At 41.7% G+C, this 13,802-nt stretch overlaps 1 long non-coding RNA gene across 1 annotated transcript; it reads left to right on the top strand.

The window, feature by feature from the left end:
* Positions 1 to 1,873: 1,873 nt before the first annotated feature.
* Positions 1,874 to 10,067, top strand: LOC118120157. Its single transcript, XR_004698184.2, has 4 exons — positions 1,874 to 2,152; positions 4,984 to 5,045; positions 6,315 to 6,412; positions 9,567 to 10,067. It is a non-coding gene; the product is annotated as an uncharacterized LOC118120157 (long non-coding RNA).
* The last annotated feature ends 3,735 nt before the right edge of the window (positions 10,068 to 13,802 follow it).

The raw sequence follows: 13,802 nt of genomic DNA on the forward strand, positions 1-13,802 counted from the left end.
GAGTGGCAGCTGTCTGCCATTCATCAGTGGCTCTGTGACATCCTCGCACCCTGCTCCTTCTTCATGTTTTCCCAGCAGCTGATGAGCAGCGATGGCAGGAAGCGTGACATGCACTAGACTTCATCGTCGCTCTGCGGACAGCGATCTGTCTCTGCACAGACACACCAGTTAATTCTGGGGTGGTGGGAGGGAGAAGACAGAGAATGTAGGGAAAAGAAGGGCGGAAAGTGAGCGGAGGTGAGAAGTGATATCACCCTCTCAGCGTTTTTACAGATGACATGCTATTCCACTTCACCTGACAAAACGCAGGCTCCTGTTAAATGCCTTCCCTGACTGACCCCTTTTTTCTCTCTTTCATTTAGCCTCCACCTTGCGGTTTTCAAGTGGCTTTCTCTTCCTCTTGTCTCTCCTTCCATTTCATGTGTGACAATGCATCCTCCATTAAGTCTTTATAGGTTGATGGAAATGTCATAAGGGCACTGAGACGGCCATACATCACCCTATTCACTCCCTTCTTCTGCTGAGGTTTCATTTTCCTTTGCTCTCTTCCCCCACTCTGTCACAATGCAGAGGCAGACTAGTGTCTGCATCACCCGTGTGCTCACAACAACCCACCCACATTCATTCCTACATCTTCAGCTACGAGACTGCCATAATCTACACATGCAACAAAACCACAGCCACACTGGGTCTGCATGTAACTGAAGGATTTACACTCTGACACACTGTGGCTGTGGCCCCCCCCCCTTTAGATCCATGTGCCTTGAGGGAGATGCAGGCTGCCGTAGTTGTATCAGTCCGAGTGCAGCGCTGGCACACATCAGCTGCAGGGATTTACAGGGGATCTGCTTATTTTGGAGCGATTTTGATAAGCGGGAAGAAAAAGATATTTCCCCATTTCTTGTAACCGCACTGTAGTCACCTTGGAGGCTTTGGAGGCGTGGGTGTAATAGGAAAAGGAGCAATGTCAGGTGATGAATTGAGAGTATGTTAGCTGTGTTGAGCACCTGCCGGTTCCCTGTTCTCCACCCTGTCCCCTTATCACATTACAGCTCAGATAGATGGTACCCGAACCCCAGAGGTAAGGGATTAATTTCTTTAAAGCTCTGCAGACTGCTTTGACTGACCTTGGTTGGAGAGAGAGAGAGAGAGAGAGAGAGAGAGAGAGAGAGAGAGAGAGAGAGAGAGAGAGAGTCAGAAAAAAGAAAGAATGATTTTTCTGTCCTCCTCCTGCACAGCACATTTGCCTGGAGGGCGAGGGAAAAGATTAAGAGTAAGTTGAGGCCATATCTCTCCTTTCAGAAAGTAAAATCACAAAGTAAGAAAGCCACTGGGCTGTTTCTTGTTTGCATAATTAGTGTGTTAACCTCGTGATTATACCATCGGCGAACCCTGGCCACAGTAAAATTCTTTATATCTCACTTTTTAATTTGTTTCCTAAAGATGACAGTATCACATGGTGAGGGATTACATGCACAGTTTAGAGATTTATCCATTACCACCAGCGCGGGGATGTACACATGAATGCCAGTGTGTATATGGTAATGTCAGAGTGTGTATGTTTTCGTTGTATAGGCCAATTGGGAATCAGAACAAAAAAACACTACAAAACACTACAATTAACCAAGAACTATAAACTACATCACAGCTATTTTGTCTTTCAGCAGTGCTAAGATTCTTTGATATTTACTATTCAATTTCGTGGGAGGCTACGACTCAGTTGGTAGCATTAAGATTATTTTGTAAACCCCTCACACTTTAGGATTATTTTGGCAGATAATCCGCACCAACTGGCCTCCAATCAGGAACGCCCCCGCGATTGTCGGAAGGGGCAAATCGGGTCTAATATCGGCCTGATAATCCTCTCGTGTGCAGCAGCGCTAACGTTGCATACTTTGCTATCAGATTTAGCTACAAGGAAGGACCTGTGAGTTTAGCTGAGAATCTGGTACGGCTGAATGGGTGAACCTAAATGCAAAACACAGCTACAAGTGATAAAGTGATGATTTATTAGGGAGGTGAGGGTTCTGGCAGGCGGAGGCTGAGGGCAAAGAGGGAGTGAGGCTTTGCAGAGAAGACCAGAGGAGGCTAAGCCGTGAGCGGGGTTGGACGACTGGCCAGCAGACAGGAGAAGGAGACACTTCTAAACTAGGTGTGATGTGTGATGAGTGTGGCAGGCAGAGAGTCCAACAGGAAAAATGAAGTGACCCTGAGGCTCGAAGAAATACAGGTCACTGAGGAAAAAGAAACATCCCTTTTGAATGAATCAGAGATGGAACCAGCGATCTCCCTGCATCTCACCATTGTGTTCCTGATCAAATGCAATATGTTTGTCTGTGATCTGAGAGAATATCTGTGTGTTTCTTCTCAATTTCTAAAATTCTGTGTTTATTCTCACAGTATTACCCCTTCCGGGTCCATATGTCTTTTTTGTCAACTACAGTGGTCATTATATGCCTTTGTCAATCGGTCATAAATGTAAAATGTATTGATATTATTGATATATGTATTTCTTGAAGCAGCTTGGCACTTCGTTTTTACCAAATTAATCCAGATACAAAAAAAAAACTATGTGTTTAATCTGTCTAAAATCGAGAATGTGTCAGTGTTAGATTAATACAGACTTGTTCTGGTATGAGACTAAAGCATATACACAGGTTTCAAACTATTTTACACATGTGCAGCACACACACACACACACACACACACACACACACACACACACACACACACACACACACACACACACACACACACACACACACACACACACACACACACACAATTCCAATCACTCTTCCATTCATTAGTAACATTTCAGACCTTTGCGATGAGCGTGCTATTCGGAAGGTGTGGCTGTCAACATCAATAAGGGCCTTCCAGTGTGAGGGCCCATTAATACCAAAGTAGCCACTCCGCATGTTGTCAGATATGAATAATGGTTTGCATAACAAATCATTTTGCTGTCTGACAGATATTCCAGCATCTGCACGGGTGGAGGCTCGGGTTGCAGCACTTTGCTCCCATCAGCAGCCCCGCCGCGTGATCAAAGCTGAAGTTGAGGACTGGAGGACAGCGAATGGGCAAAACTGATTTTTCCACACGGATGACACCTTATTCTGCGGCAACAGAGAAGATAATACAGGGAAAGGTTGCACACCGTGGCGATGGAATGAATCATCAGCAGTCATAAATAGTTAGTGTCCCACAGCTGGGATGTAATGATGTTTTCTAATCATCCCCGGAGGTCGCTGCACCTCATCTTTCACAGATGACATCTTTGTGGCAAATGCAATTTGACCAGAAAACAACAACCTGTGTCTCCTGTCAGTGAAGAACTGTCCACTTCAATCTTGCCATAAAACGTGGAGTTTATCTGACAATGAGGACATCTGGACTATTTCTACCTATTCTGGCCTTTCTAACTGAAATGAAATGCTCTCATAAAGCTGCCGTCGTGGCAGGAATCAATTTCTAACAAATCAACTAATAAAAAGAAATCAACCCAAATATGTTTTTCGACAAGATACATTTCAAGGTCTCTTTTGAGTGCACTCACACCGTCTCTTGTCTTCCCGTCAGTGTGGAAGGTAGAGGATGTATCTGAGCATGTAGTGAACAGCTTTGGGGCACAGCAGTGTGCCGTGCAAGGACAGGACAGCTGACACCTGCTGAACGGAGAGAGCTGGCAGAGAAATAGAGGAGCATTCAGAGAAACCAGGTTACACGCTGCATTGCGTGGCCTGTACTGTAACACTCCAGGATGCCTATGAAATGGGTCACTGGTGGCTTCAGCCCATGCAAGGAATTTAAAATCTATTTGAAGTTTTGGTGCAGAGGAGAAATGCACAGTGGAACTTAAGCATGTATTTTCTATTTTTCAAGTCAATTCCATTTCATATTCATGCGCCACTGGATTCATATTGGATTCGTCATATTGAGTGAGATGTCTCTTACCTAACTTCTCCAGAAAATCAAAAGCAGGTGAAATGTACATTTCTAATAGGATGAACTTATCAAAGCACTCAGAAGATGTCAATGTTAACCTCCCAGCCTATTCTTCTTTTAATCACTGATTACCTGTCCCAAGTCAATGAGCTTACTCGTCAATGATTGTTAATATACCTCCAAAGCTAAACATTGTTTAGATCTGGTAACCCAAAAGCTATTTGTATTAATGGTGAATATCTGGTCATAAGTCATAAGATACAGTACAAGTGCCTTATGAGTCTGTATGTGTTCAAGTGAACTTACTCTGGAGTTTGTCTTTCTGTGTGAGGGATATAACTGAAGATTTTGTGAGGCACTCGTCTACTTTCTTATGCTTGTTAGTGGTTTTTCCCCCTGGCTGTGAATAATCAGATAAACATAGAAATGTTTATGTTAAATCAGATGAGGGCGATGCAGTAAAATGTTGGTATTCTATGTTATCCTGCATTTCAACTTGCACACATGCATTCTTTTTCCTTCCCAAATCACCATTGAGCTTTCATGCTCAGTTTGGCTTCTTAAACTTTTCTCAATCTTTACCAGCCAAACAGTGTTATTTTTTGTTTTGTGTCCTATAGCAGAATTAGTCAATTCACAGAAATCTCTAAAAATTGTAATTTGTCCAGAATCTAAAAAACAAAAAACTTGCCAAACTAAGATATTGAACAAGGTAACCATTATACCTGCTAGTACTGTTGTACTCAATCTGGAATTTGTGTCACCACAACTGATACAAATAAGTATAACTAAGGGTACTAAGTTCACTGTGTAATGAATGCTAAAACGTGATATATTGTAGGCTGGGTGAGGACTAGAATATCTAAATGTGTGTGTATGATCTACCTCTGAGGGTGCTGGGGGTTTCCGACTAAACATAACTTCTTCACATTTATGTGCATGCATAATTTATGCAGGATTTTGATACTGAAAGATTGGTTTGAAGATTTGAATCAAGTGGTTTGGTATCATATGTTTGTTTTTGGTTTGATGTAGGGCCTAAAAGACCCTGAGGACACTCCTGCTGTAGGCTGCCAACAAGTTGGAGGATGGCTACGGTGCGTATCACAACCTATTTCAGAGAAACTACATTCTCATGTTAGGTGAAAGGTCCAAATGGCAGAAAGGTGTTATGCAACCTTTCCTCAATCAGAAAAGAAAAAAAAGTCAGGTAATCTGGGGATGTATCCAACTCCAAGCATTTTCTAAAACTTTCAAAGACACACAAAATATCCAATATGGCTGACCATTGGTCTCTAAACAGCATATGGAGTTTAATAGGTCCACTGTTGTCATGATCCTGATTTAGTCATCACAATAAAAATTTGAAAACAACCCTCAGCCAATTTATTGCTGTACTTTTTCATTACGGTAACACAGTCATGTGCATTATTAAGCTGATACCATTGGTACTACTCTATGAACACAAAAATATAGGTTTCCTTATGGCAGTATACATACTGACTAGCCATATACTTACAATGCATCAGTTAAAGAGCATAGGCCAGAATATTTCACTTATAATTATCTAGTTTATTATTATTAAATCTAAAATGTGTGGCAGAGAACTTGATTAAGCCATGATACCAAATCCATGGTGCCTTGTGATTATCTTCAACATGACTCCTAGATGATCTAGCAGTTTGCACCTCTTCCATGGCCACCAAGACTAAATTCAACAAAATGGGGTTCAAATAAGGTCAAAGTTAACTTAAGACATGCTGTCATCACTCCAACAGGCCGAGGTCGTGGGTGGGCTTGCTGAGGTTTCACCCTGTGCTGGCGTTTCAGCAAATGTCATTGTCATATTCCTCATGCACCTCTTCAGCCCTCAGCTAACCTCCATTTGCTGCTGTGTATGTCTGTCCTGACATTTATGAAATTGGCTTCTGCAAGGTTAAACTCTGGAAACAAAAGTTACAAAAGTGGAATGCACTCTGGCACTGCACACTCATGCACCTGCAGTAGAGGTCAAAACGTCCCTGGAATTGCTCGGACACTATGCATCAATCAGCTGCACATATTCTTGTCTCCGTCCACCCGTTACTGGTCTGAGACATTTGAATGGCAGGATTTTGTGTGGTTGCATCACGCTGCCTCTAACGAGGCACTGAGAGGACTGCAGTTGTTGGAAAGGCCAAAGAACTGATAGACCTCATCAGACCTGGGAGTAAGGAAAGGCTGACTTAGAGGCTTTTTGTTGGTCTATATTGCTGAAACACCGTTATTGCATTTCCCTCTGTAAGTCATATGGCAGGGTAGCAACCCCCCCCATCTCCCCCTCTCTCCCACGCTGTCCGTTGAGATTTCTCCCTCTCCTTCAGCAGGTTGAAGAGATCAGTGGTAGCTGTGGCTGAGGCAGCAACACGGACTGAAGAAGACTGGAGAACACGTCAGAGATCATTATGAGCTGCACTGATATGCAGTTAAGTTTGAAAATTGTAAAACTTCTGTGCCTTTTGGCATTCATGAAATATGGCAGCATACAGCAAAGAGCGGAAGAGATGACAATTGACAAATCTCTAAAATCATTTTGTGGAACTGTACATCAATTCTTTATAATCAGTGGTGACATTCATATTCATTTTTGTCTTAAAAAATGTATGAAACCTGAACTGATATAACCCACATGTCACAGAATCCCCTTTACCTGCAATGTATCTCCTCCACACTAAATGCATTTTGAAGTGAAGGCAGGGTGAGGCTTTGACTGTGAAACTGGAATATGACTTTATCATAGTCAACAGAAGAACTGTGACATGTTTGGCTGCATCCACACCAAACGCATCACTACATGGTGGTATAGATTACCTTGTGGAATAGATTACCTGTTGGTATAGATTACCTGGTGGAATAGATTACCTGGTGGAATAGATTACCTGGTGGAATAGATTACCTGGTGGAATAGATTACCTGGTGGAATAGACTACCTGGTGGAATAGATTACCTGGTGGAATAGACTACCTGGTGGAATAGATTACCTGTTGGTATAGATTACCTGGTGGAATAGATTACCTTGTGGAATAGATTACCTGGTGGAATAGACTACCTGGTATAGATTACCTGGTGGAATAGACTACCTGGTGGAATAGATTACCTGGTGGAATAGATTACCTGGTGGAATAGACTACCTGGTGGAATAGATTACCTGTTGGTATAGATTACCTGGTGGAATAGATTACCTGATGGTATAGATTACCTGGTGGAATAGATTACCTGTATAGATTACCTTGTGGAATAGATTACCTGGTGGAATAGATTACCTGTTGGTATAGATTACCTGGTGGAATAGATTACCTTGTGGAATAGATTACCTGTTGGTATAGATTACCTGGTGGAATAGATTACCTGGTGGAATAGACTACCTGGTGGAATAGATTACCTGTTGGTATAGATTACCTGGTGGAATAGATTACCTGTTGGTATAGATTACCTGGTGGAATAGATTACCTGGTGGAATTAAGTGCTGTCATTGGCAGGAATGTGTTTGACTTCATCTGCATGCAGTACATATTCAAGTGCATCTTCATAAATGAGAACAATCAAAAATGACCCACTCATGAACATTATTGGATAGTATTAAAAGTAATGTTGCCAATTACCTTTTCAATATGCCACATATTTTCTCCATACAAGTTGTCTTCTATTAGATTTGGATATTGTTGTGTTTGTAAGGAGGTTGGTCTGAAATATCCCAAATATATTATGAATGAATAGTTTTCTTACATGCCTGTAAAGACTGACGAAGGAGGGTGGCATTTCATCTCACTTTTAGCAACTGTCATGTGACAACAGAGGGAGACCACACAGCTCAGTACGTCTGCAGTGTCTGTGTGAGTGAGGGGTGACCGGTGTGTGTATGACTGTAAAACAAAATATACAATCACAGAATAAGAAATTGTGCGGCTCTTGTAGGTTTATTTATTTATTGCTTTATAGCCTCCTGAGCCCGGCCTGCCTGGGGTGTGCTGCATCTCTGACCAAGTCTCAGCTTTGCCCCCCTACTTCTTGAAACAAACAACACACAACCAAACAAGGGGACAATATAGATGTAATTAAATTCAGTGAAGCCTTTTCCAGAAGCGGACACATGTTAAGAGTTTAGCCCTGGTTGTTGTCATAGCATATCCACAGAGCGGGTCTGTTTTTAAGGTCTGTATTTGCACACAGATTAGGGATGTTGTCTATTTGCAAGTTAAAAGAACTTTGGCAACAAGATGAAACATGAATTTGACTTGCAGTCAAAGTCTAAATCCCTTTTATTTTAGTGGAGGAAAAGAAGTAAGAAGGACTTTTTCAGTTTGTCCTTTTACGAATTGATTTCAGATCTGTAAAAACAACACTGGGTTGAAATATTTGATGTTGATAAAATAGAGACATGTATCCAACTCATGACATTTGACTTTTGTTATAGACTTTAGGTTTGACTTTAGGTGTGTGAGCACCCATGTCAAATGAAGTTCTAACACAATAGGTATGCAGTGCGACAACAGCCGGATGTTTAATCTGTCATGGACAGTTTCTCAGTGTAATCCAAGTACAGGCAAAGAAAAATGAATCTTAGAATTGGAAAAGATTAAAGGGAAGAAAAAGATGGATAACCATAAGTGGGAATTAACAGCAACCAGTGAAATAAATGGGAGAGGGAGTGTCGTGGCTGGTGTCAGGAAATAGTCAGAGGGAGAAAGGAGTAATCTGATTGCAATAGGACATTACTCTCTGCCCGTGTCCTGGAGGAAGAGCAGAAAGCGGCTGTGTCCTCTCTTAAGTCCTCTCCCCATTAGGCCTTGCATCGTTTGGGAGATTAATAGACGCTCACGCGTGAACACTGCCACATTTGTCAGCTGCCTCATCCGATAATATGGGGCTGCGGGCGTGCCTTCTTCTACCTCCACTTTAAAAAGACTTTAAAAGGTCACAGAAGGGGATGCTGGCAAATAGAGGGTGAACAAATACATATAAGATGTGAATGTTAAAATAAAATGAAATAATTCGAAATAAAGACTGTCTATATTTTCAAAGTTAACACAAATGCCTGGTAGACACAAAAAAAAAACTATAAATACCAGGATATTGTGTTTATTGATAACTGCACTGTATAGTCAAACCTCATGATCCACAGAGTTGGTTTTATTATGCCATTGTGCTTTGGCAAATACTGCATCACAACATTCCTGGGAGAAAGAAAGCGAGGAAGATAAATTTCAAAAATATGTCAAAAGAAAAAAAAAGTTGCAGAGAGCAGATTAAGGTCTGAAAAACTTTAGGGATTACTCCATAATTCAATGCTTGACTAGCCTCACTGATAACTCTGACCAGTTATTTATATGTTGTTGATTTTGGATATCGTAGTGGAATGCGATCTTGGCTCTATCTCAGGAGAAGTACAGCCATGTTTGTCCAGTCGAGCGTACAAATGGACCGCTTGGCCGGAGGCCCCGGCCTTTCAGCTCTTTCTCTAAAGTGTCCATGGCAATTTTGCTCCCTTCTCCAATGACACCACACCTGTTTGCTGAGATATTCAGGGACCCCGGCTAGGTAGGGCAAGGTCTGAACGGTGTTGTTGTTTACCTCCACAGCCGTGGCTATGAAGACCCTGGTGCCGTCCAGGACGTCGACCGGCGACTGCCAGGGCCTCGGGAAACATGACAAGGAAGGAAGGAGAAATTTCCCATTAACTCAGGAAATTGGTACAAGCTGTGCTGCCACACAATCCAATCAGCTTTCTTATTTTACTGACTGCACAGTCTGACACATGCTTGCAACTAAGTGGTACTTTGTTTTTAGATTCACCATTACCCAGAACAGGTTCCAGCCATTTCCTTCTACTTCCTCAATAGGATAAAAAAGACTAATGTCATGTGCTAAACTAGTTTTTTTAATTAAAAAAATACAAGAAATGGAAACATATATTTGTCGCGTGAATGTTCGTCTGTGAGGTATTACATTGTGTTGACTCTTTTTGAAACAAGCAAAACAACAAATATGTTTTGTTGAATTGTAGCAAATAGAATAAGGACGAGTGTCACTTTAAAACAATTCTAAACCAGACCTGCAGTCAGGGGGCGGGTCAGTGGGTAAAGATGGGGCCATGCAAAGGTCATCCAGAGGTCAATAGTAAGACTATATATCTACTGACAATGTACATTTATATGTATGTATGTTTATGTCATCCGATACCCCACCCCCCGCTGTTAATGTATAAGTGGTGCAGGGGGAACAATTGGCCACTGAGATGTGCAGAACACACATGTGCCAATAACTGACTGAAATAAAGAACTGTTTTTGGTCCCTCTTCTGTGTTAATATAATAGGAGTAATATGAATAAGTCACATGTGTCTAAATTGAAATAAAAAAAATATTGACTTGACCTTTAACCTCTTTTTGCTTTATCATATTGTGTACACAAAATGATGCCAAACAAAGCATGGCTTGGATTGGTCCATAAAAGACTATTTGGAACTGATTATAAGAGACTCCTATTGATGTACTCAGCATTGAGGGTAGTGAGGTTAGGACTTCTGTATTTTTTCCATGGTGTATGCCTTTCATCCCCCCCACACATCATCTGGCCAATGGCTAAGTAGTCTCATTTGGGTAAATTAGATAGCTAGTTAGCTCACTTAAATTGCATCCATCCAAAATGAGGTATTCATTCATTTTTTATTTATTTCAAACATGTAAATAAAAAAGAGAAATGATCGTACAAACAAGAGAAATAAAAAATAAATAAAAAAGATCATGTCTGGCTACTGACTGACTAAGTGATGAAGGATTAATCTAATGATTATTTTCTCCATCTTTGTAAAAATTCCAAGAGAAAATAGTGATAAATGTAGTCACAAGTCTTCTAAATGATTATCAACATAGTTTACTGTCGCTGCCAGACTGATTCTGTCTGCAACTTTAACTGTCACACAACTCACTTTTGTCAGCCCCTTGAGCTGCAAAGGTCTCTGTGTGTTTCTTTATGGGGTCAGTGTGTTTCTGCTTCTAAGGCAGAGGTTGGACAGACAGGCAAAGCAGATGTAGCTGGGAGCCAGGATGTGGACAATTCTTTTGAGGACAATTCAATTATGATCGACATGCAAGCAGTCACACATTTCAGTGGGGATTAAGTTATAAATGGGACACACACTTTGATCTGCACAGATGGATGGTGTTCTGGAAGATGGGCGAACATGTTTAATTTGTTTCTGCCTTTTTGCTCATTCCTTCATGACATAGCTGTTACCAAGGAGACAACAGTTTTTTTCCACAACACCACAAAACCTGTTGCACTGATGATAAATGCAAAAGCTATCTTGGCTCTGTGTCCCTTTGCCATATAAACTTCATTACACTGTTTAAATGAAAATAATTAAGCATCTTAAAGGAGAGCTGCTTTACACCAATTAAACCAAACACAATGAAAGCTCTATCGAGCTGTACCAGTAAAGCCTTTAATCCGAATCACTGGAGGACAATGGTCCTGTAAAGGGTGACACTAGTGTCTCTCTCTCTCTCTCTCTCTCTCTCTCTCTCTCTCTCTCTCTCTCTCTTCTCTCTCTGCTGTGTGTGTGTGTGTCTTGACATGAGGCTTCATACATGTGAGGGACTCTTAAAGGCACAAAGATGTGTGTCTCCAGCAAATTGAATGAGATGAGATCAAATGGCTTTCCCCTCCTTGTCTGTGTCTGACTGTCTGCAACAGGCAGCTCGATGAATCTGGGCCTCCGTGCAGCACCATCCATCTGCATCACGCCAGAAAATACAGTGCAGCCGCTGCTATTTCCCATCTACTTCTCCATAGCAATCACAATAGTTTGCTTTCCTTTCCACATGAGCAGGAGATGCCACACTTTTCAACTTTTTCTATTTAAAATCTTTTACAGGTGCTGGTAAACTCAGCCTCTGCACAGACACAGTGTCGAGGCCTGACAGGTATTGTGACGTCAACCTGAATAAAGGAAGGACAGGAAGAGTGTGACAAGAATATTGTACTTCTTGGCTCAAAGAGAAAGACGCGGGGGACAAAATGGACGTAGCATTTATCTACCTCAGCTGCAGAGAGAACCAGACCTTCACTTGAAACTGAATTATACTAGATAGTCCTACATTTCTAATTCTCCTGTTTGATAAGTCTACTTTATCATATTTCAGAAGGAAGATTTTTTTTCCAACATGCTATGGATCTGTTTAATGCGAACTCAGATTTTAGCGCATGTGTTTGTTTGCATAATTTACTCTTTATCGGGCATTTCTCTTTTTTTTGTTAAAAATACCTGCTCAGCTAGAACCTACGTAATCCCAGTCTAGATTTATGGTGCTCTAATCAACAAACCAACTGTGTTCTCACACAGTGGGAGGAGATAGCTAAGATGAGAATGGGGTCATAGGCCAGTGTTTTCACAACATAAAGGAACACTCCATTTTTACTTCCCCTTTAAATTACACTCTCTCAATTAAAGCCCATTCGTCTTGCCCTTGTGTGGTGCCACAGTGTGTGTGTGTGTGGGGGGGGGGGGCATTAATGTGAATGTGTGTATGTCTAGGTATCTGTCTGTGTGCTTTAATTAAAGCCCCATGAGTGCAAGGCTATAGTCATTAATCAGGGGTCCGTCCCTCCATTGCAGAGGTGAGGGTAGTGATGCTCTGGGGTTAGGGTTCCCTGACAGCGACCGCACAGGGTGGAGAGTTTCTCTCTGCAAAACCTGCAAACTGATGAGGGTATGTGGTAGATTCAAGAGGAGATAAAGGCGGTGCACAATCATTATTTGTCAGTGTTCACACAGGTATGTGTTACTGTTGCTTCAGGCTGAACATGTATTAGAGTTTACAAGGGTTATAGACATGTGTGCACTTTAATCATACAAAGTAAGATCATCAGGGGCAATTCTAACAAAGCATCCTGGTAAAACTGTCGACAGCTCTGAAGATTTTCTTAAGTAAGCGGTTGCCGGTAAGTTGTATAGAACCTGCACGACGGATCCCAGTTTTGTGCTGCAGTGTCCCCTCTCACCTTTTGACTACAACACATTCCCCATTTTTCACTCTCCTCACTGTTTATATGTCAACACCTTAAATGTGCATAGCAGCAGCAGAGGACAGCAGCTCAACAGTGACTAAAATCCATTCACCCAACATATTGCTAGCATAGCACTGGGGCAAGTCTCTGTTTCTGTCCTTGAGCTGCCCAGACAAAGTCCAGACTGACGCCTCGTTTGCACAAAGAGCTGTCCACTCTGACCGGATGTCTATTTATTCCTATGGGAACCTCTGAGCTTGAAGACACTGACCCAGGACGACTTAAAGCTGTGATTGCTCCAGAGGGGGCTGTATGAGTTACTGAATTAACGGTTTGAATGCTTCACTACAAGAGAAACCTCCGTTTTTGATTTGTAATACATTTGCAACATTTTCTACAAACATGTTTTCACTTAATGGGTATATTATTGGTTATTCAGTCTAAGCAGATCAGCAGATATGTAATTTATCCACTTTAAATTAAATTTACAACCCAAAACGCACCACTTAAAATTACCGTCAAGATAAGCTGAGGAGTTGATGGTGGGAACTCGCTTCCCTTCGATTGTGCCCTCATGAATGTTAGTATCAAGCTAACGTGTGACACTGGTTGGCCTCTACGTGTCATGTTGCTATCCCATTGATTTGCCAAGGCGAACAGTAATTACCACTAATCCCAGTCAGAAGACATGGCAATTTGTGTCATGTCTCTCCCAGGCCCCCATAGGCCATTATCTGCTGGTTCATTAAAGAGGAAGACAGTTCGAGCCTGACCCCATGGCTGGCTGAGTGTTGAGTGAATTGACAC

The sequence above is a fragment of the Hippoglossus stenolepis genome, chromosome 13, assembly GCF_022539355.2.
Source record: "Hippoglossus stenolepis isolate QCI-W04-F060 chromosome 13, HSTE1.2, whole genome shotgun sequence".
Taxonomy (NCBI): Eukaryota; Metazoa; Chordata; class Actinopteri; order Pleuronectiformes; family Pleuronectidae; genus Hippoglossus; species Hippoglossus stenolepis.